The sequence below is a fragment of the Rhinolophus sinicus genome, chromosome 15 (genome assembly GCF_057876585.1).
Source record: "Rhinolophus sinicus isolate RSI-liver-muscle chromosome 15, RSI-T2T, whole genome shotgun sequence".
Taxonomy (NCBI): domain Eukaryota; kingdom Metazoa; phylum Chordata; class Mammalia; order Chiroptera; family Rhinolophidae; genus Rhinolophus; species Rhinolophus sinicus.
In genome coordinates, this window is record NC_142515.1 from 51,348,687 (window position 1) to 51,373,218 (window position 24,532).

Genomic DNA, 24,532 nt, shown 5'->3' on the forward strand with positions numbered 1-24,532 from the left:
AAAATGGTACTAAGACATGATTTGCCCTTTTTATTCTCATGCTTTCATGAATGTAAGTAGTTTCCAGAGGTTATATGACATGTGATATTGTTTGACTGTAAGCATATGAAAGTCTTCTATAATATTAAACCAGACATTAAAGAGATTTGTAAAAATTATAAAACAATGTATTCTTATCATTAATTTTTTTTAGTTTGGAAATCATTTTTCATATAATGTTTTTTATGTTGACATTTAATGGTCCCGTTATTTAAAAAATAAATTAATACACATTTAAAAAAATGTATGTTTTAATTTCTAATATGGTAGGTAAGCAGGGGTAGACAAAAAAGCTCTTTGAAGTACTCAATACTTTTTTTAAAATGTAAAGAGGTCCAGAGACCAAAGTATTTGAGTACTTCTGATCCTGATTTTTTACTTTCCTTTCACAGGTGAGGGTACTCTGAGGCTTAGCTGATACTTGTATCACTGACTTCTGACTGCTTTGATTTATTTTGCTAGTAATTCACTTTTTAGATAATCTCTAACCTAATACCAACTCTGAGCTCCTTAAATTGTGTTTTAGTTTGATATTTTAACTATATTAAGTATATGAGTAAACAGAATATTGACCTGATTTCAGCTACAAGAAAATGGTGAGGTGTTTTTTTTTTGTTGTTTTTTGTTTTAAAGATTTTAGTGGGGAAGGGGAACAGGACTTTATTGGGGAACAGTGTGTACTTCCAGGTCTTTTTTTTTTCCAAGTCAAGTTGTTGTCCTTTCAATCTTAGTTGTGGAGAGCGCAGCTCAGCTCCAGGTCTAGTTGCCGTTGCTAGTTGCCGTTGCTAGTTGCAGGGGGTGTAGCCCACCATCCCTTGCAGGAGTCGAGGAATTGAACTGGCAACCTTGTGGTTGAGAGCCCGCGCTCCAACCGAGCCATCCAGGAGGCAACTCAGCTCAAGGTGCAGTGTTCAATCTTAGTTGCAGGGGGCAGAGCCCACCATCCCTTGCGGGACTCGAGGAGTTGAACTGGCAACCTTGTGAGAGCCCACTGGCCCATGTGGGAATTGAACCGACAGCCTTTGGAGTTAGGAGCATGGAGCTCTAACCGACTGAGCCACCGGGCCAGCCCTGGTGAGGTTTTTTTAAAACACATAACATGTCTAGTGTAACCTTGCTATAAAGTATGAACTTCCTAGCAGGAAAAGGAAGTTAATACATGAATAGTGTAGCCTTAGTGTCAAAAATATAAAATTGAGGGCAAAGAGCTCTTGTATTTTAGAGACTTTTTTTTACTATCTTTACTCTTTTCCCCCTTGTCAACAATAAAACATTGGTTACAAGCTTCCCTGGACATTTATAGCAGTTCGCTCATAGAAGAACAATCTATTCTATTCTTAGGTTTCAAAAATTAACAGGATAATATTTCCATATTCCTCTTTTGGTGGGTATGCATTATTTCTCATGTTGAAACTCACGGTTGGCAGGGTGGATTTTAAAACATCCCCTTGTTTATTTTAATTATTGAAGGAATTTAAAATCATGTCATAAAGACAGATTGAAAACCTGATTGTTTTAACTTAAAGAAAGAGAATCAGGATATATATGATAGCCCTCTTCATTTGAAAGGCTTCCTTTATATGGAAATGAAATTAGATTTGTTGACTTATTTGTGAAGCATCAAGGATAGAAGAATCAATATGTGGATGACACAGACTGAATAATTTTAGCTCAATAAAGGAAAGCTTTCTGGTGGTAAAGAAATACAGATATAGAATCAGCTTATTTTGGAGGTATGAGTTCCATTTCTTAGTTATTAAAGTATAGACCAGATTACTTGGTAGGAACGTTGGCAAAATGAATCAAGGAACTCTGGTTAGTTGGGTTGGGTGACCTTTAAGATTCTTTCTATTAATATGTGTTTGGGTACAGTTTTTGAAAATAACTTGTTTTCATGACATGAGTTTATTTTTCAGAGGCAATTGGCTTAGTAGATATATTTCACTTTTATATCAACTAGTCAATAAACCTGAAGACTTTATGGATCTGTGGACCTGCCATGAGCAGTATGATCGATTTCCCTAGAAGGAATGTGTTTTGTTTGCTCCTTTTCTTGCAAGCCATTTGAAGAGATGATGGATTGGTAGCAGAACTTGGGAAGAAAAAGGGATGATAAACATTAGAAAGGAAGATAAGAGCCATTTTGGAGATGTACATTGAAGAGATGGTATTTTGGGGTGTATTTTATTTTCTTAATTTGCTTATGATCACAAATATTTTTTGCCTCTTCTTACCACTCTTTTCTTGTCTGCTTCTTTTCCATGTATTTCAACAAGGTAACTATAACCAATATTTGTGTGAAATTCTCAATTGTTGGTGGTTTTTAACTAGTAGGGTCCTTTGTAATATAATCACTACAATGATGACTGCATTAAAGTATACCATATTGTATTACTTATTAATTTAACCGAGTATTTGCAGGGAGGAGGAGGGAAGGATCTAACCTAATATTTTAAACTCTTTATTTTCTTGGTGTACTAGAGGGAAACACATGTTCTTACTATTACTAGAAGTATATGGATTATAGGAAATATTTGGCTTTATTTTCATTTTCTAGTGGGTGTTTGTATTTCTTGTTTCTGCATGTATCTTTATATATCATTTATATTCTTAATACTTTCAAAAAAATTTGAGATGTCTTATTGTACACACACGCACACACGTGCGTGCACACACACACAGAGTTTTATTTGTTCATCAGACGTTTATTGAAGGCCTGGCATAGCAGTTAAGTTAAATTACTGAAGGGTTCAGGTAGGGAATGAATGAGTGAAATGAGCCAAGTTGAAACAATAGGTATTGATTGATACATAGATTATAACCTCTGTTCAAAATAAGATACCTGGCACTGTAGAATCTTGTCCTCAGATATAGAGTGTAAATAAGATTGCTCTGTGATATTTAAATAATTAAGAAATTTGACAAGAGAACTGAATGAAAGGGCTTCCTGGTTAACCTCTCATTAGACAAATTAACTAGTCGTCCCGTTCTTCAAGCATGATGAAATTTTATTAATTATTTATTCATTTAACTAATATTTAGTTATTAATCTTCTCTCAGTAAAGCCATACTTTAGATATTGGATATAGAGTGTCAGATAGGAATTTTCCTTCATTCATAGAGTTTACAGTGTAATGGCAAGACAGATTTGAGCTTTAAATTGCTTATTCGATAAGTATTTCTAGTAAAACATATAAAAGTTTAGAACTTGAAGTCTAATGACTCGAGATCTTATTCTGCCACTATTTATTTATTCAGTTAATGTTTATTATTAAATGTTTATGATATATACCAGAAATGGAGAGATTCATAAAATGTAATCCTGCCCTGAAAAAATTCACTCTCTCCAGGATTATAGACAGACAGACAGGAAGGAATAGCTAGCTAGCGTACAGTGTGATATAACTGCTATGACAGCATTATGTATAAAATCCTACAAGAGCAGTAAATTCCTGTAGCTGTGAGGGATGTAAGAAGCTACCTCAAGGAGCTGATATTTGAGCTGGCCTTGAAGGATGAGAGAAATTAGTTGAGAACAGAGGAATCAGCATGAATGAAAGAGGTTTATCCTTATGCCCCCAAACAGAGAGATCTACATGAACACACACACAAGCACGAATGAGCAAGGTGCATTTGGAGAATGATGAGACATTACACAGTTTGGTTAACACACTAGGTATGTCATAGAAGGAGTGTTAAGAGAAGAAGCTGCATGTGTAGGTTGGAGCCAAATTGTGAGTGATTTTATACAATTAGGCTAAAGTTGTATTTTTATATGCGAGATATCTGGGACCTGTGGAAGGTGCTCAAGCAGGCAACCATGCTTAGTCTACATTTTACAAAAAATAACTGGTAGAATACAAGTTGAAGTGGAGAGAAGTTGAGACTGGAGGCAGATATGTTGGTTTGAAAACTCTTCATAATAGATACGAATGAGATAATGATCTCATAGGTAGCGGTAGTGACTTTAGAACACAGGTGATGGATTCAGAGTATAATTCAGGGGGTGAATTGATGGGATTTAGTGACTGGTGCATGAGGGGAGAGGCCACCCAAAATGCAGGAAGGTTTTGAAGCTTTGTCTCTGGAATCTGTATAGATAAACGGTGATGCTATTAACTTTGAAAGGAAAAGTAACATAATTTGGGGAAAGTAATGAGTTTGGGTTTGTGATGTTGAATTTGGAGGAGTAAGCCTAAATGAATGTTGGCTGTATTTAAGTTGTAAGTGGAGGAAATGCCTATTGAAGAGAAAGGAGAAGAATTAGAAGAGATAGCTGTTAGGTATGTCATTAAATCTCTTAAATTCTGAGCTGGTTATTTATAAAATATGGGAGGTGGAATCAGTCTTTCTGGTTTGGAAATAAGAAATGTTTTAGTTATCACAAATTCTAAATTAGTGGTGCAAAAATCATAATAATTGTGTGTATTACAACTAATAATATGAGTTAACATTGAGTGAATTAAAAATGTAATTCAAATGTAATTGAGTGCTTCCTATGAAGCTTAGCTAAAATGCCAAGTATTTTGCGTTTGTCATCCTATTTAATTCTCATAGCAGCATGAGTTAAATTACTACGATCTGAATTTTCAGAAGACAGAGTATCTTGACCAAGACTTTACAGCAAATAAGTGGTAGGATGGGCATTGAAACCCAGGGCATTCTGACTTTAAAACCCAGGTTTGTAATTACTATGCTGTTTGCCTGTCTTACAGAGCATGAGAGCTATACTGGCTCTAAAGACATCATCTAGCCCTGACCTGTAATCCACTATAATCAAATATCATATGTCATAGCTAAGTTAATTTAATTAATACCAAGATTAGCTATGCAATTTACTTAATAAAAAGTTTACCCAGCAGCCATTCATTACTTCTGTTATCCTTGTGGCAGATCCTTCTTTTGTGTGTATGTATGGGCGCGGGTGTGTGTGTGTGTGTGTGTGTGTGTGTGTGTGTGCAGGGTTTACCCCTCTATCATGTGGCTTGAGTAATCCTGATCAGCCTAGGCCAGTCATGGTTGTCCCATTTTTTGTGCTAGTAATTAGTGAAGATGTGGGTATGTGACTTATATCTGGGAAATTTGATGAGGGGCTTCTAGGGAAGGGATTTTCTTTTTTCTATTTCTGGATGTTATCCATCTTGATGGGTATTTGGAATTGTGGGATCTATTTTGTAACCATATGAGGGCTAGTTGAATATAAAATAAAACACTGTATGGCAGAGTAAAAAGATGGAGAGAACGTGGATCCTTAGGATTTTGTCATACTGCTAGATTACCCAATCCTAAAGCTACTTTGCCTCAGGACTAAGTCCTATGTGAAATTAGAGGAAATTTCTTAGGCTTTGTTGTGTGGAAATGAAAATTTTTATGGCCATTTTAAATGGAAATTTATTTGGCCATTTTAAAGTTGATTTTTCTTTATATTTACCACTGAAAGACACCTAACTGGGATCTAAAGTGTTCACCCTTGGTCTGAAGTACAATAGAAAGCCATTGTAAGGCTTGCATTACTATTAGGTTACAATTACAACAGGAATAGTAGAAAGAAAATTTTCGTGTCAGTGTGCCTAATGTAATTGGGATAGAAGTTAGAAATGATCATATTCTAGAAATTAGATGTTAAAGTAGCAAAGTGTCATTGAGGAAATAAATGATTATTTTGACAGTTTCTTCAAATTAGGGTAGGAAATAGAGATGGATTTACTTTGTAGTCAGTTAACTTAAGGTTCAGAGTCCCTAACTTAACAGATCCTTCCAAGACGCTGGGAGAATCCCACGCAATGTATTTACATAGTTATAATCTTTTTGTAAAATTTGCAAAAGCTAGATATTTTAACCAGTTAAAACTTGTGCCTTTTCTCTCTGACTTTCCCTCTATCATACCCTCATATTGGGTGGCATTAGAGTGGCTGGAGGCATTTTTGGGATCTGGTTAAGGGAAAGTTTAGGAGAGGATACATTAGATGGAGTATATGGTTTGCAGTTGTTTCTATGTATAGTTATTGTTAGTCATCCTGGCATAGTATGACTTCCAAGAATAATTTTACTATGTGTCAGTTACTATGTGTCATTTTACACTGTGTCAGTTACTTTTTAATACATAAATACAGCTTATGTATTAAAGAAATGTGATAGAGGTTTTCCTAAATTTGACTATATTGCTAAGAATGTACATGATCTTATCAGTAATAAGTTGTAAAGCTGATATAACCTTTTTAAACTATCTATAATAAAAATTGATCAAACACACTAACAGAAAGACTAATTATCTTTTTCTTCTCTTAATATTACAAAACTATTATATGAAGAGGCAATCAAAAGTATGCAGGCACGCAGCCAGAAATATAGGAGCATAAGAGCATTGTAGAGATTGGTCAAGCAGTTGATAAAAATATACCATTCTTTCTGGAATTTGTGATGTTTGTGGCATTTGTCAGCTTTTGAAAGTTTGTAATTTGTTATTTATTTTTACATTCCAAATAAATATTTACTTCATACCTAATTTTGTAGTCTTTTCCTTAAGGAGAGTTCCACAAATTTAAAAGATTCTGGCCCACAAAACCTGGATCCATTCCTCATAGGAAACAAAGCTAAGATCGGTTTTGTATTAAGTACTGAAATAGGTGAGTCAAGTGATAGTTAAGCAAGTACCATGTTTCAATATTATGGTAGAAAAAGATAGAAATAAAATGTTTGAAATGAACAGAGGGAATTGGAGGGTTTTATAGCTACAGGGTTTGAGTGATAGTATCTTAACACTTTATCAAATTATTTCTGGTACATGGTTGTGGCAGTGTTGATACTGTCTTCATTCATGTTCTGAGGAATTGGAAAGATTTGTTGTGGGGAGAGAGGAGAAGGGCTGTACTGTGTGTCAGCTAATGAAGAACAGACAGAATCAGCCTCTGTTGTATTATAGAGAAATTTGTCTGGTTTTTGTCCTGGGTTCCTTATACAGAGCAACTAAAACCCTTAGACTTTCCCAAGTGACAGAAGTGTCTTTGTTATTCATGATCTGCTTGGATCACAGGTGCTAATGAGATGCTTATGGTGGGCCTCTAGATAGCTTCAGAGGGGGGCTGGTCAGCCAGGAAGACTAAACCATGTGATTAGAGCGTTGGGATTGTGAGCCAGTTTGACTTCGGAAGGGGCTTGGAGATTGAGTTCAATCAAGTGGCCAATGATTTAATGAACCATTGTAATGAAATCCCAATAAAAACTCTGGACACCCCGAAGCTCAGTGGAGCTTCCTTGTTCGTAAACAAAGTAAGTGCCAGGAATGTGTCTTGTTTTAATTCCACAAGCAGTGGCCACTGCATGGAAGCTCTGTGTTCAGCACACGTTCAGACCTCGCCTTAGTTGTGTCTTCATTTGGCCTTTCAAGAACTGTATACTTTATAATAAAACTGCAAGTATAAGTATAGTACTTTCCTGAGTTATGTGAGTCATTCTAGTGAATGACTGAACCTGAGGGAGTAATGGAAACCCCCAAATTTATAGGCAGTCAAAAGTGTGGGTGGTATCTGATGGGAGGGAGTCATGCTACGAACTGTGTCCTATAACTTGTGGGGTCTGTGCTAAGTTGTTAGTGCCAGCATTGAATTGTAGTACACCAGTTTGGAAGAGTATAATACCTCCAGAAAGACAAATTCTAAAATTAAAGGCAAATTCTAAAATTGCCAGAATATTGAACGCAACTTAGGAGTTGGTAGTTTGTCACGCCAAAACAAAAAACATGAACAGACAACTCATATGTAAGAAGATAGATGTTCAACGTCATTTCTAAGAGATGGAACACTTTATTTTTTGTTCTTTTATGTGTTTCATTATCAGCAAATGTTAAACATCCATTTACATGTTGTATCAATTAGTATTGAGTTTGTACACACTAGAAAGTCCAAAATCACAGTAACAAACAAAACAGAGCTTTGTTTTTCTTTCATGGGAAAGAAGTCTGGAGCTAGCAGTCCAGGTTGGTGTAACAGCTTTACAGGCATCAGGAACCCCAGCTCTAGTTCTCTGTGCCGGCTTCCATTTTCAGGGTCATTTTATGGTGCTTGTTACTTCAAGACATGTTAGGTCTTATACTAAAACCTGTCCTTAGAGTAGTCTATAAAACGGACCCAGTCCCTCACCTCATGGTGTTTATAATGAACGAAGAAGCAGCTTGTAAAACTGAAGGTGTAGTAAGCATCAGACACTGGTTTCTCTTGGGGAGGGGTGGAGGCAAACACCTTTTCTGAGGAAAAGGTGATTTCTGAAGGGGGTAGGTTAGGAGCAAAAATAACAATTATGATGGTATAATCAGAGAATTGTGAGTGAATTTAATGTAAACAAACAGTAGTAAGGTAATCATATAGTATGCTAAAGGAAATAATAAAGGGATCTATATAAGAGAGAGAGTTAGCTTAGAGGAGGGAATGATTAACTTTGGGTAGGATCAGTGATTCAAGATCAACAGGACAGCCTTTCAGATAACTTGAAAACCCCTCGCTGTGTCCTCCCTGAGCCTCCACGTCAGTCGGGTTTTAGTTTTCTGGTTAGCCTCAGGTGCTCTGTTTGCAGTTTCTTGGTTGTGCAGTGACTTCAGTGCTTATATAGTTTGAGCTGCCTGGAAGTTGCTGCGCTCCCCTGAAGGCTAATTTCTGTTTGTCCTTGAAAATTCAGGATTTCTTAAAAGGTTGCCTGAGCCTCCTTCCCCATCTTCTTCCCTCTGTCTTGCTAACCTTTCTTGTACTTTTACAGTATGTTAGTATTTTTTGCATTGTATTGAAGTAATTTTCAGTTTGCCGCTTCCTATAAATTATATATTATTTGAAGATGGAAACTGTTTTAATTCTTTTATTTCTAATGAAAAATAATAAAATATTTGCATGAAAAAGAATTTTTAAATGTAATGTGCTCACCTGTACATGCTTTCTCACTAACTCTGTGTCCCTAAATATATAAAGAACTACTATAATCTTTAAATATTTGAAACTGTAATTTTCCTAAAAAATCTGGGCTTTTGGGTCACTTCTATTCCACTTAACTATAAGTTATTTAATTTTATAGCATCTATTTTAAATGCAGTTGTATTGAACACGTACATGAAAGTTTTGTACATTTGAAAAATACTACTATAACCAAACTCTTAACAGCTTTATTTCTGGAGAGTATAACCTCAGTATACTCTCATTCTGTTTCTTATTCTTTAATTTATAATTGGAAAATTATAAAAATTCACCTTTTTTTGGGTTCCAAATACAAGTTTATTACGTTTCTTGTAATAAATGATTAAAATGATTCAGAAATATATAGAAAGCAAAAGTTTCCCACAGTTCCTTACCAATAAGATAATCAGTGCCAATCATTTTGTATATATGTTTTCCAATGTCTTCCTTAGAAAGTATTTGATATATCAAAAGAATATGTATTAAGGGGGGACGGGAGTGGTAGATGAGTGTAAAAGGGATCAAATATATGGTGGTGGAAGGAGAACTGACTCTGGGTGGTGAACACACAATGTGATATATAGGTGATGAATTACAGAATTTTACACGTGAAACCCGTGTAATTTTACTAACCATTGTCACCCCAACAAACTTCAATAAAAAAAAAAGAGAATATGTATACTGTTGTAAAGCATAGTAATGAAATTCTCATGAACCTATCACTCAATTTAAGAAATACAATGTTTTCAATAGCTTTGAGACACCCTGTGGTCTCCTGCTGGATCTGATTCTCCCAAATCCCCCACAGAAGTAACCATTCTCCTGAATATATATTTTTTTCAAATAATGTTTTTTAATTCTTTATCTCTGTATATAGTTTTACCATAAATATTTACAAATATTTATACCATTACAAATGTAAACAATATTCTCTTCAGTTTTGCTTGCTTTTAAGCTGTATAAAGTTAATACATTTTTGTATGTTTCTGTGATACATCCTTGTTGATACAGGTAGCTATAATTCATTGATTTTCGTTGTTGAGTAACCGGTATTCCATTGCATGAACATATATCACTATTTTTCTATTCACCTATTGATGTACATTTATGTCATTTCCAGTTGTTTTGCGATTATGGACAGTACTGCTATGAACATTCTTATATATAGGCAAGACTTTATGTAGGGTAGTATTTATCAACACATCGTCAACACCAACTCACAGCAATAAATACATTTTACATTGCAGTGCACGCACACACACGCATCCCTACAATTGAAACTAACATTTTATGGAATAGTACTTAGTCTTAGTCTTAATAAAATAAAATAAAATCATAACAAAGTTAATGACAGATATTTAAAATTCTCTACATGAGCAATCCAAAAATGAATATTTAGAATTTTTTTGTTTTGGAAAGACATAACAGTTTTGGAAATTTTTATGATGTGTATTCTTATCTTTTCATAAATTCATTTCAATTCACTGCATACAAGAACAATGCAATAAACTTATTTGGTACGCTGTTGAGCCTGTTGCTTTCCTGTTTTTAATTAAATCAAAGTTGAAATCCTTGTTCATGCTAGTAGGTTGTTGTCAATGATAATATGCTCTTTCTATATAGCAGTAGAAATTTCTTTCTGGTCCTAATCTAAAATAATTTATTCTGTTTGGGCATCAAATTTAATGTAATCATTGATTGAAGGTTTAAAAAATGGATCTTTTGTCTAAATGTTTTTCTTTAATGTTTCAAATTTCAGAAAATAATCATGAAATGTTTTACATAGATAAGAAGTTACAGTATATCTCATTTAGTTCCAAACTGTTCTCTTTAGTGAGTTTGGGAGCATATAGTAACTAGGGTGTTTACTTTTAAGTTTTATTTACTATAACGTTAATGTCTTTTGGTATCCTTGGGTATTTCTAACATACTAAAATATGCCATTATTTGTTCCCTATAGTTTCACATTTATTTCTTTAAGAGTGTTGAAAATAATCAAGTAGATATACCTATTTTGTCCCCCAGTTTTTCAACAATACTTGCCAGATGAGAGTTTTGTTCACTTGAATAAAAAAGGATATCCTATTCCTACATTTCATACTGTCCCCTCTGCTTTCTCAGCAAGCAATAAATGCACTTCAATATTGTGTTCTTTGTGGGTATGGTATGGTTAGTTCCAATCTCTGAACAAAATATTTTAGAAAGTCTGCTATTCACTGAGCTTCCTTTCATTTCATTAACAGCTTTTATTACATTTTACCCATGGGACTTGGTGGAATTTCTGTGCTAAAGCTTTATTATATAAAGCAGCAATTCCAACCAACTCTTTGTTTCAGCAGCCTCCTAAGTTTTAAGACTACTTCTGTTCTTTTCCAGTCATATTTGCTGCTCCATCACTTATAATTCACGTTAATTTTTTAAGTTTAACTTACATTGCTCAACAGTGCACTTGGTAATTCTGTAAATATGTTTAAACCAATTGTACAAGAGGTTAAAATTTCTACAACACAAAAATCTTAACATTAAATGGTCTTCTCACAATCTGACATATATTGAAAGAATTCCTATCAAGTTGGGTCATGAAATTTATGCCCGACTAAAACTGAGAAATAAACACTTTCTTCATATCTTGAAATAATACAGATTTTATGTAATAGCATATCATCGGTAAAAGATACAGCTTTTAATTTATCAGCACTTTTATTATTTAAAAAAATATACTCTCAAAAAAATACATTCTCTGTATCTGCAATGCTAAAAGTAAAAACTTGTTCAGTGGCTATGTGAGTCATTTTCTTTTGCCATGAGTTAGGCAATTAAATAACAAGAATGACGAAGAATTGAGCTAATTTGTCTTTTTTCTTTTTCTGAAAGTATTTCAGGAATGTAGAGCATGCTATTCTCCCAAGTGTCTTTTTACTTTTGAAGATTTTAATCTTTCATTTACAAAATATCACTACAAATAATACTTGTTCTATAATTTTTATTACTTTTTTGCATGTTATTTTCAATATTTACCTTTACAGCTCCAACAACTGATTTTGAATATGCCTTTTAGTTTTTTCTTTTTTTTTCCTTAAAATACACCTGTTTTAATGTCAATTTGCTTTTGTTTAATTGAAATGTTTAATGTTAAATTGCTGTGAACTTGAAAAATATTATTTTATAATGTATTTCAAAAAAGATTTTTAAAAGCAAAACATAGTTAATACTTTTATGCCCAATGGATAATAATTGTTCCAAATTTTTTGTAACTACAGTAAATTATGTTATTAGGTTGGTGCAAAAGTAATTGCGGTTTAAAAGGTTAAAAATAATTGCAAAAACCGCAATTACTTTTGCACCAACCTAATATAAAAGTACACTGTACAGTATTAGCCCTCCTACTCTGCTGAAGGTAAAAGTGGACTACCATAAAATTAGATGAGACATCAGTGAGCAAAATATTAACGTATTTTCGTCTGATACATGTATTGATGACAACGTCTCTACTATTAATGCCATCCTTAGAACCTCTCAAGCTCTTGGAATGCGGTAAATCTTAGCTGAGTAAATAAAAGTCCGGGGGAATGAATGAAGGCAGAATTAACTGAATGTCATATCACTTCAATTTGATGAGAATTGCTAGCAACAAACAGACTCTAGCATTTAGATCCTAAAAGGAACACATTGAGCAGACTTACTGTTGAAATTACATCGTCATGAACTGCCAAGACGGTTAGGTTAGTCTTCATTTATCAAAACATACTTCTTTTAACACCATTCATTTGGCATTATGGATTGTTATTTATTTTAACAGACATTTATTTGTTTATTAGCCACTCAATGTCCGGTGCCAGGGATTCAGAGGTAAATATGACAGCTCCTACTTTTGAGGAGCTCATAACCTAGTGGGTGGCTAATGAACAGCACAGTGGCGACGAGGAATCAGTGTTGAGAGAGTACAAAATTCTTTGGGTGTTGTGATCCGAGTCAGGAAAAGCTTCACAGTGGAGATGGGCTTAAGCTGACATTGAAGAGTAAGATTTCATGAAATGGAGGGGGCAGAGAAAGCATTCTCACATTGTCACACGGACAGCATGTGAAAAGTCAGGGAAGCCTGAGTGCAGCATAGTTACTAGTTTTGTCCTTTGGAGCATTTTGTAAGTCATGTTGAGTGTTCTGAGATGACAGAAAAAGCAGGCCAGGGATCATTTCATGGAGGGTGATGCTACAATTAGAGGATTTTGAGCACGATGTGTTCAGATTTGCAGTTTTGAAAGGGTGCTTGATATTATCCTGGTTATACTTTTGGCAGATTTGTCAAGAACTGATTGTTTTGATATGATAGTGAATTAATACAAAAAGAAATTTAGAATGATAGTTGTCTTCAAAGACCTTCATGAACATTATCTAACTTATCTTTATAACCTACTTAGGGAAGTAGATGTCTTTGAGGAAAAAATAATTTTGAAATTTTAAAGATTTAAACTTTTTCAAGGTTTAACTTTCTCAGATAATTGGCCTAATGAGTTGTGTGCAGAAGTGAGATGTGTTTTCCTGGGCTGGAGCGTTTAATTACCAGTGCAAGACTGTCCAGAGCTCTCCTGTTGTCTGCCCTCATGACTGGCAGAATTTGAGATGGCTCTTGCTCCATCGTCTTTGATACTGAAATGTAAAGACATGGAGTAGAGCCTTTAGATGACCCGTGAACATCTAGTGGAAGCAAGGAAAAGACTTTATTGTTTTATGCCTCTGAGATTTTGCACTTTTATCTGAACCTTACCTGACCTGTCTTCATTGATGCAACCTGCAAATTGAAACAGTTCTAGCTTAGAAATAAAATTATTTTAGAAGGAATCATTGTAGATAGAAAAAATTTTACCTATCTGTTTTAGAGATATTGAAACCACAATAACTCATGTACATAGTAATGTAAATGTTTTCATATTGTATGTACATTATGAGATGAGTTATTCCAAGTATCTATGAGAAAGTCACTTTGAAAGAGATTTAAATTACCTTATATTTAATTTGTTAACAAAAATACAGCAAGCATTTTATAAATCCATTACAAAATTGGATAAGAATTGTAGACAACTGCAATTTTATATGTCACTGAATTTAATCTTATATTCCATATTATTTTACTTTAAGTATTTACATACTAAGGAACCTAAGTAGCTCATTTGTATTTTGATATTCAAAGTTCCAAAATAATCCATATGTACGTTGTAAAATAGAGTATGGTGACGTTAATACTTATTTGAAAATATGAGTTACTAAAGCAATTCATAATTTGATATCCATTAATCATGTTGGATAATTATTACCCAATATCATTAGAATAATTATCTATATTGATATAGGTACCTTAATCTTTCAATAAGACATTCTTATGGTGTTTTATCATTGTAACTAATTATGAGTGAGTAAAAATTATACTGCAAATATATAAACCAATACATGTTTAAGATTGTTATCTTTACTGATAGTAAATTAAATTTCTACACTAAATGATTCCTGTTTATTTAGACAAAAAATTTAATCTATAGAAAAAAATGCAGTGCAACTTGTACTGTAAGTAAACTATTAGCAATGAGTATCATAGTGAGAGCTGGTAGTATATGAATTATTCACTGCAAACTTATTATCTGTATGTCATTAGCATGTAAGATAATGAACCTAATTACCATGGCTTTAAACTCGGGGGAGTTAGCAATTTATGTGTGGAACTTTCTGGGCTGTAGTTACCACCCACAAGGGTATTGAGAGAACTAAAGACATTACTTCTGTGTTTTTTTGCTGAGATACTTTCTCCTTACATGTTTCTTTGTTGGTAAATTAGTTTTTCTTTATTTTTAGGGTAAGACTTAGGGGATTTTTGTCTTGCTTGAATACCTTTTAAAGGAATTATGAGAAATATTTAGTATTTTAATGAGTTCTTTTTAGTGTAATTTAGTGTTGTAGGTAGAAAAAATATTATGTGTTTTTTCATTTACTCACATAAGGTTGCATCAGCTATTATAGTAGATTACCATAAATAGTGTAATTACTTGAAAAATCTAGGCTAAAAGGTTAATAATCAATTTTCTCTTCTTAAAGGATCTGTACTAAAATGATTTACTCTCAGAGTACTTGATATTACCATATTAGCCCTTTCTAATCCATAATATTGTATCTCTAATCTTTTTTTTCCCCTCCCTTCTTCCGCCTTCCCCTTTCTCCCCCCACTCCGGTTCAAGCTGTTGTTTCTCAGTCTAGTTGTGTAGGACACAGCTCCCTGGCCCATGCTGGTATTATGAGCCTTGTGTTCTCCCTGGCTGAGGGAGTTGGTAGCCGGTCATTGGGTGTTAGGAGCACGATGCTCCAACCACCTGAGCCACCAGGCCGACCTGTGTATCTCTGATCTTCATATAAGGTTTTGATGAACTTTTTCTATTTTCTTTCTTATACTATAGTGTAAATTATCTGTAATAAGCTGTTCTAATTAAAGTTGGTAAATCTACAACTATTTCAATTATATACTAATCAATTTTATACTAATTTAATTCTACTTAGCAGAGTATAGTACATTCATCATTAATTGGCTTCAGATTTAATACAGCAGATTTAGAAGTAATCAAAATTTGAAGCATTTTATTTGTCTGGGAAAAAAATGAAGGCGCAGAATGTCAAGTAATTCACATATCAACCCTGATAAATTAAGAGGTTCATCTCTTTAAAAATGAAGGTATACAGCTACTATTTATGTTCATTGTTGAGTGCTGTGGGCTGTAATGCTGATTTTATAATATCTTTAGCTATTAATAATATGTCTTATATTCCTTTTTTCTTAAATTTTTACTTTTTTAATGTTAAACACCAAATTATTTTCTATAGCATGGTTGTTTAACGTATATCATAAGGATATATTGTAATACATTGCTTTTCAACCTTTTTCTTGTCATGGCTCACACAACGTATTTATTAGTAGTTTGTTTTGAACATGTAAGCACATGCTTAAGTGCATTTTTCCAAGATTATGTTAAAGAAAAAGATGATTACATGTAATTAACTTGAAAATCTATAGCAAAGTGATCTTTTGTTATGGTTTTATTCTTATTAAGTGTGCCTCAAAATTCTTAGGAATGAGTTATAAACTCAACGTTACAATTTTTTCTGATTAACTGATCATTGAATTAAATTTCATTACTGGTTTTTAATCTACATGTTTATATTATTGGGAATACTCTTTTGCCCTGCCCAGCTTTCTTCCCAATAGATTAGTATTTTTTTGTTCACCGATCTTGTATTTCTTTATAGGATTGTTCTAGATGGGGTTTTCTAGGTTGTGAAGATTATGTTAAATGCATTTCACCCTTTTGAGAAAGTTATTTTTGGTAACAAGTTTCAGGGAACCCCATGGGCCTTTGATCCATTATATCTCAGGGCCACTTTTAAAAAACTCAAAGGTAATGTACGCACATGGTTAGAAACCAAATAGAACAGATGGTCTTATAATGAAAAAACAAGAGAAATCCTGCCCCACATTTTCCTTTGCCACTCCCCAAAGGTAGCCACTTTTAACTCGTTCTGTTTTGAATGCTTACTGTGGTTATCGCTACGTATAGTAGGATTATATATTATTTCTTGATATTTCTGCTCTTCTGTGTTGTTCTATTAGATAAACCTCATCTCACACCACCTTGACCTTTGTTTTACCCTTCCTAGTTTTGATCACTGTTTCAGTTCCTAATTTGATTATTTCATATCTTCAAATAATAAATGGAAACATGTTTCATGTTTTATTAGCTGTGTTCCCTGCCCTCTATCACTCAGCTTCTTTTAATTATAACATCATCAAAGTTGTTAATACTAAAAATTATTTTGTATTAAAGCAATTATTGCATATGGGTAAAAAAACAATTATTGCCAAAAGATTTACAATAAAATACAGCAATCTCCTGCCTTCCCCTCAGTTCGCTGGAAGCAACCACTTTTGATACTTCGTTCTGATACTATCCTATTTGTAAATAATGTGCTTATTCAGCTTTTCTTAACTAAACAATTTTAGATGCTCTATATTGATCTTTTCATGGCAGTTTGGGATTCATACACATACTCCTTGAGTTTTGAAAAATTATGTAATAATTTTGGTTAAATCTGTAAACAGTCTATCCTCAATGTTTACATTATAATGCCCATGTAAGTATTGAATAACAATGCATTATATTACATTCATTTACTTACATCCCCCTACCCCCGTCTTGTATTATTTATTGCCTTGCTTATTCATTTGCTTAATTCTCTGTGGGCTAAATTGCTAATTTCCCCCTCTGTTTGAACAGATCTCTCTCAGGTACTGTTCATTAATTTTATTTTTCAAGTGCTTAATTATGGGTCCAAAGCTCAATTAATACTTTAAGACTTATCTCCCTCAACCCTCTATTCTGCTTCTATCAGGTATTGTTTTTTTTTTAAACTCTCCACAGCTCTGATCCCATGGCTTCTCTTTGTTGCTCTTTTGTTGGATAATAGGCTTTTGATTATTTTCCCTCTTATTAGTTTATTCCCTTGGTTTATTGAAACACACCCTCCACAGGTTCCTAAAAAAAGAATGGGTGGTAAGTAAAACTTTTGAGTACTTGCAAGTCTAAAGTATCTTTATTCTACCTTCACATTATTGGGTTTCACTGAAAATAAGACCTAGCCAGACAGTCAGCTTTAATGCGTCTCTTGGAGCAAAAATTAATATAAGACCCGATATTATATTATTATATTGTATTGTATTGTATTATACCTGGTCTTATAGTAAAATAAGACCTGGTATCTAATATTATATTAATTATATTATATTAATTATATTATATTACATTATAGTAATTGTATTATATTAATTGTATTAATTATATTATATTATTCCCAGTCTTATAAGACCGGGTCTTATATTAGTTTTTGCTCCAAAAGACTCAGTAGAGCTGATTGTCCGGCTATGTCTTATTTTCAGGGAAACACGGTAGGTTGGTATTTCAACTAGGTAGGGAATTGTAAGTTGAAAATAATTGTTCCTCAAAAATTTGAATTGTTTGCTCCATTAGTAGCCCGTGTTGCCCATGAAAAGACTGATGTTGAGCTGTTTTCTGAGCTTTTATATGTGACCTATTTTTTTTTTCTCTTTGGAAACTCTTAGAAAGAATCTTCTCTTTCCCCCTGGTATTCTGAATTACCTTTATGTGGTTTGTCTTAGTTTGGCTCCTATTTTCATTGTGCTGAGTATGTTATTGTCACTTACAATCGGAAGACTTTGGTGTTTAGAGTTTGGTTCATGAGGTTTAAGGAAAGAAGCCATCTCCATAACCTAAAAGGACAAGATGAGGCAGCAGGCTCTGATGTAGAAGCTGCACCAAGTTATCCAGGAGATCTGCCTGTGGGAATTCATGAAGGTGGCCACACTAAACAACAGATTTTTACTGTCCTCGAACAGCCTTATATTAGAAGAAGATGCTGTCTAGAAAGAACTTTCATAGCTAGAGAGGAGAAGTCACTGCCTGGCTTCAGAGCTTCAAAGGACAGGCTGAATCTCTTGTTAGGGGCTAATGCAGTTGATTTTTAAGTTAAAGCCAATGCTCATTTACCATCTGAAAATCCTAGGGCCTTTAAGAATTATGCTAAATCTGCTCTGCTTGTGCTCTGTAAATGGAACAGCAAAGCCTGGATGGCAGCACATCTGTTTACAACATAATTTACTGAATATTTTAAGCCCACTCTTGAGACCTGCTATTCAGAAAAAAAGATTCCTTTCAGAATATTACCGCTCATTCACCCAAGAGTTCTGTCACCCAAGAGCTCTGACAGAGATGTACATTTGAGATTAATGTTATTTTCATGCCTGGTAACACAACACCCATTCCGAAGCCCATGGATCAAGGAGTGATTTTGATTTTCAAGTCTTATTATTTGAGAAATACATTTTGTAAAGCTATAACTGCCATAGACAGCGACTCATCTAATGGATTGAAAACTTTCTGGAAAAGATTCACTATTCTAGATGCCATTAAGAACATTTGTGATTCACGGGAAGAGGTCAAAATATCAACATTAACAGCAGTTTGGAAGAACTTGATCCGAACCCCCATGGACTTTGAGTGGTTCAAGATTTCAGTGGTGGAAGTGACTGCAGATGTGGTGGAAATAGTAAGAGAACTGGAATGAGAAGTGGATCCTGATGGTGTGACTGAACCATCACATTAGCTGCAACCACCTAATAAAACTTGAATGGATGAGCTGTTGCTTCATATGGGTGAGCAAAGAAAGTGGTTTCATGAGATGGAATCTACTGGTGAAAATGCTGTGAAGATTGTTGAAAGGACAACAAAGGATTTAAAATATTACATAAACTTAGTTGAGAAAGCAGTGGCAGGGTTTGAGAGGACTGACTGATTTTTAAAGAGGTTCTACTGTGGGTAAAATCTTATCAAACAACATCACATGCTACAGAGAAATCACTGTCAAACAGCATCACGTGCTACGTAGAAATCGTTTGTGAAAGGAGTCAGTTATTGCGACAAACTTCATTGTCGTATTAGTTTAAGAAATTGCCACAGCCACCCCACCTTTCAGCAACCACCACACTGATCATTTTGCAGCCATCAACTGAGCAAGACCCTCCACCAGCAAAAAGATTACGACTTTCTGAAGGCTCAGGTGATAGAGTATTTTTGCAAAAAAGTATTTTTAAATTAAGGTATATACATTTTTTTAGACATAATGTTATTGCATACTTAATAGACTACAGTGTAGTGTAAACATAACTATTGTATGCAGTGGGAAACCCAAAAATTCGTGTAGCTCACTTTATTGTGGTGATCTGGAATCGAACCACAGTATCTTTGAGGTATGCCATTTGTAATCACATATTTTTGCTAAGGCTCCTTTTGTACTCATTGGCATGAGAGAATCAGTTCAGGGTTAATGGGTCAAAGAAAAGTTCCCTGTTCCTTTAGGCTGAGAGCGGCTCCTGGCTTTGTCATTTGTCAGACAGAGGGGGTATTCCCGTGTGTCAGGACACATGAGCCAAATGGAGTATTGAGGGAAGAAGACCTTGCCACAAGACACAAGATTTTAACCTCTAAATCTGGATTTGGTTTTCACCCTGTTGAGCAGTGATTTATCAAAGAGCTGGAGGGTTGGGTGCATAAAGCGAGGGCTGGGAGAAGCTTTGAGTTTCTTTCTGGTGTGAAGCTCCAACATTGAGTTCGAATTGTTTTTTTAAGCATGATTAGTTACAGTTTTTCATATTTTTTTCTCCTAACCAAGTCATGAAGCATAAGAAACAATCATGGAACACATTTGATACTAATGATAAATAGGTAGTTTTATTCACTGATTATTCATTTATTCGTTCAGTCGTATTGTGTAGGTCTTTGGGGATACATTAGTGACACTGTACTTGCTCTCATGGAACTTACAGTCCTAGGGATTGGTAGGAGTCTAATTGATAAAAACACGTATTTTGTGCTTTGCAACAATAGAAGGATTGACTGATTCAAGAAAACTTTTGAATCAGACAGGCTCTCTTTAAATGGAATGTGATGTTTGCTTATTTCTATTTTTTATAAACACGTATATTTGCTTTTGATTTAAAAAAATAGGATAGAGCAGAATGTCTTGGCAGCAAAACCTCATATGCCATTCTTATGAGTTCTTCAATTGTTGCAAAACATAAACATTTAATAAGGGGTTCAGCAAAGTAGATTAAATGTTATTTAAAACATATGTTATAGTTGACCTCATGGCTAAATGGCCTGGTTCAGGAATCCATGAATTATTCCAAGGGTAATTCTTATATAGCAAAGCTTTTTGTTTTGTTTTCTTCTTCTTGCTGAAATACTTGATTTGCACAAATACTGCACAGGGGAATTGAATAAAAAGTCAAAAAGTCATAAGAAAAAGAGAAACCTCGCCTTTTTACTGCTTTTACTAGGAAGTAGAATTCATTTTTAGTGACAGGCTGTGCTTCGTCATTAAAATACAATTGGGTGTTTTTGGCCTTCACAAATTTGATTTCATTCTGTTTAGTGATTGTTACTAATTAGTAAGCTGGACGAGATGGGGAGAAATTAAAGAATGAAAGGAACTCTCAAACTTTTAAGTGGTTGTGTTCTAGTTTGTAGCATTGATTTTATTTTTAGATTTTTAAAAATAAAATATTTAAAGTTTGTAGAAAAATTTAACAATACTAATACAAACGTGTAATATCTTAATACTGTGCTGTATTTACTGAAGGTTTGAGTGTGGTGGGAGGAGGGAATAAAACATTGTAGATACAGTCAGGAGCCTCTGTACACCTCTCAGCAATCCCATTCTCCCTCTTATCCCAAAGATCACTGGTATTTTTAGCTGTTTCTGGTGTTTTTAGCTATAATACCTTTCATAATGCTCAACGTGTGTGTGTGTGTGTGTATCCATAAAAAATATGAGGGGTTGATTTGCAGGTTCGAAAACATTATGTGAATGCTGTTTTATTGTCTGTCCTTCACGTTGCTTTTTTTGTGCTGTGTTATATTCTTTTAGATTTAACATATACATACACATGTATATGAATTTATTTTCTCCTGTATAGTACTCTAGTAATATGTCACAATTTTGTCTCTTGTTGAGGCCTTAGAAACACTACCGCATTTAAGGTTCTTGTATTTACCTGTGTGTGCTTATGTGCAAGATTCTCTAGGGCTGTACTTAGTTCACTGCAGGAGCCACGGGCCACATGTGGGTATTTAAAGTTAAATGAATCAAAATGGAATGAAATTCATTTCCTTGGTTGCACTAGTAGCCACATGTAAGTAGTGGCTAATGTTTTGAGTATTGTAGATGCAGAATATTTTCATTATTCTAGAAAACTCTATAGGACACTGCTGCGTGGGATTTGTACCTGTGTGTGAAATTGTTGATCATACACATCTCGTACTTTTCCAGATACTGCTTAATTGTTTTTGTCAGCCGTATTAGAGAGTTCCCTTTCTCAACTGTCTTGCTAAGAATTGGTATCAATAGAACTTTTAATTTCTGTTTTTATAGATGTGCAACACATCTCATTGTGCTTTTAATTTGCACTTTAAAAATGTCTGGTGAGGTTGAGTCTATTTTCCTATACAAGTATATTTCTTTGCCTAAAGTATCCTGTTTTGTGATTGTGTCTTAGTGTCCTTTGCTCATTTTGTTTTTCTGTTGGAATATTTAAAATGACTAATTTATAGCAGTTCTTTATGTTTTATGGATACTAATTCTTTGATTGCATTTGTTGCATATATCTGTGCCCTTTGTGTGACTTATCTTAAATTTTGTGGTGTCTTTTTGTTCCATACAAGTTTTAAAATTTGATGTAATCAATTCATCAATCTTTTTCTTTTATGCCTTATACTTGTCTAAGAAATTCCTTCCTACTCCATGGTCAAAGAGTTTCCTATATATGCTCTATAGAGTTTGATCTTTCATCCAATTGAATATAATTTTTGTGTATGGTGTGATGCAGAGTGTGAGACTGAATTTCTTTGCATATGGTTAACTAGTTATCCTGGCATATATTTTTGAACAGTTCACTGTCATGTACTGAGTTTTCTGTGTATGTGTGAGTCTATTTCTGGGCTCTAATTCTGTTCCGTTGGTCTATTTATCCTTACACCAGCATTTCATTTGAATTTTCTTAAAATAAAAAGAACAATGGTGGTTAGGTCTAAGTCCTTCCCCAAAATTGATTTAACTGATAAGCTAGAGGATTTAAATCATAATGCAGAATATTAGAGAATAATGTTAGTATAAGCAGCAGAAGTGGACAAGAACATTTTTTTTCTGTGAAGGTATTTGGGAAAATCTTGGCTTAATTTTCATAGAATGAAAAAAAAGGATGGTAATTTTTTGAAAGTCAGAACTTCTAGACACTTTTAAGAGGTGGATTAAGACTCATTTTTTTTTTTAACTCGAATTTTCACTTTAATGCCATTTGTTTTCTTCGGAGATACAGCTGAATCACTTACCACCAATTCTATAAATTAGTTTGGTGGTTTGGCCATAGTATGAAAAGAAGAATTAAGAAAAGGCAGCATGAGCCTTATGAATAGCAATTAAGCCAGTCGGTTTTGGAGTTACACTGCCTGTCCAGTGATCTGTGATCTTTAGAATGTGAATGGGACGCTCACAGTACTTGCCAGGGTGATGCTGTGTTAAGCACCAAGTACCTGGCAGAGATCAAGGGCATATTAAATAGTGATTCCTGAAGTACCTGGACAGTTGTTGAGAGAGGGATGAGGGGGGGCTTCAGGACAATGTGTATATTCATATGAATAAGAAAGAAATGGCTTTTAGAAGAATAATTAAGGAGAGCAGCAAAAGGAAGTGGAAGACCGTGAGTCCGATAGTGACCAGGACCAGACACTAGGTGGTGCTATTGGCCTAGACTGCTTATTTTATGTCTCAGGAGGCTAAAGAGCCTCAGGGTAGAACGATAGAAAGGGGTTAGTCAGGAATTGCTTGTGTATTGAAGGTATGAATTGTTTTATTGAGTATATTTCAAAATAATATGATAGTTCTTGATATTTTCTCTTCCTGTGATCATTTTGAAAAATTTCCTGTTTTAAAGCAGTTTGTCCACCAAACTATATTTTAAAAGTTAACAATGTGTTTCTAATTTAAAATGAAAGATTATGTATAAAAATGTATTTCTGTTTACAATCTATATTAAAACAAGATAATGAAGTTTTCATATTGAAATGATGCAGTCAGAAGGAACTTGTTTTAATAAGCTACAGTGGCCCTATCCCAGGTCAGTGTACAGCTCCGTTCAACTTTTTGAAATACTGAAAATTGTTCCTTGATTCATGTTAATTTTTTTTTTTTTAGATTCCAGATTAAGAATAGTTAAACACCTGATTTGGTTTCTGGAGGTGATTTATCCCATTTAATTTTATTTATGGGTGCATTGAACAAGTGACAGAAACCCCCAAGTCAAACTGGAAATTTATTGGGTTGCATAATTGAAAAGATTATGGCCGATTTCAGGTGAAGCTTGATCCAGTGACTATTTGGACACTCTTCAACTGTTAGCTCAGTTTCTCTTGGTATTGGCTCCTTTTGCAAATAGGCTCTCATCTCCTGGAGGTAGGATATTTGTTAGCAGCTATAGGCTTATATCCTTCTCACTTTTTTGCATCTGTTCTAGTGGCTCCAAGAAAAGTTGTATTATTAGATCATATTAGATCTGTTTGGCTTGGCTTGGGCTACATACGTACCCCTGTAACTGGAGATAGAATTAACACTGCTGGAAACTTATGGATTAAGAGTGTTGGAGGAATGGTTTCCCAGAGCAAATTTGGACTCTTGTTATGGGAATAAAGAATGGTTGTAAAATAGCAGTCATTTTTTTTTTTTTAGAAAGTTATCTTAAAACAGCTTTTAATCCTTTGATTTTATTTCACTGGAATTTGTTTTTACTTTAATTCCATCTCTGCTACTTATTAGTTGTGTGACTTCTCAGAATCCATTTCCTCATTGGCAAAAGTGAGGCTGTGACACCTATCGATATAGTATTATGATGATGAAAT

At 34.1% G+C, this 24,532-nt stretch overlaps 1 protein-coding gene across 2 annotated transcripts in view; it reads left to right on the plus strand.

Annotated features, from left to right (window-relative positions):
- Nucleotides 1-24,532, plus strand: part of ADK (adenosine kinase) — a 447,994-nt gene that overhangs the window by 76,209 nt on the left and 347,253 nt on the right. The window lies entirely within an intron of this gene.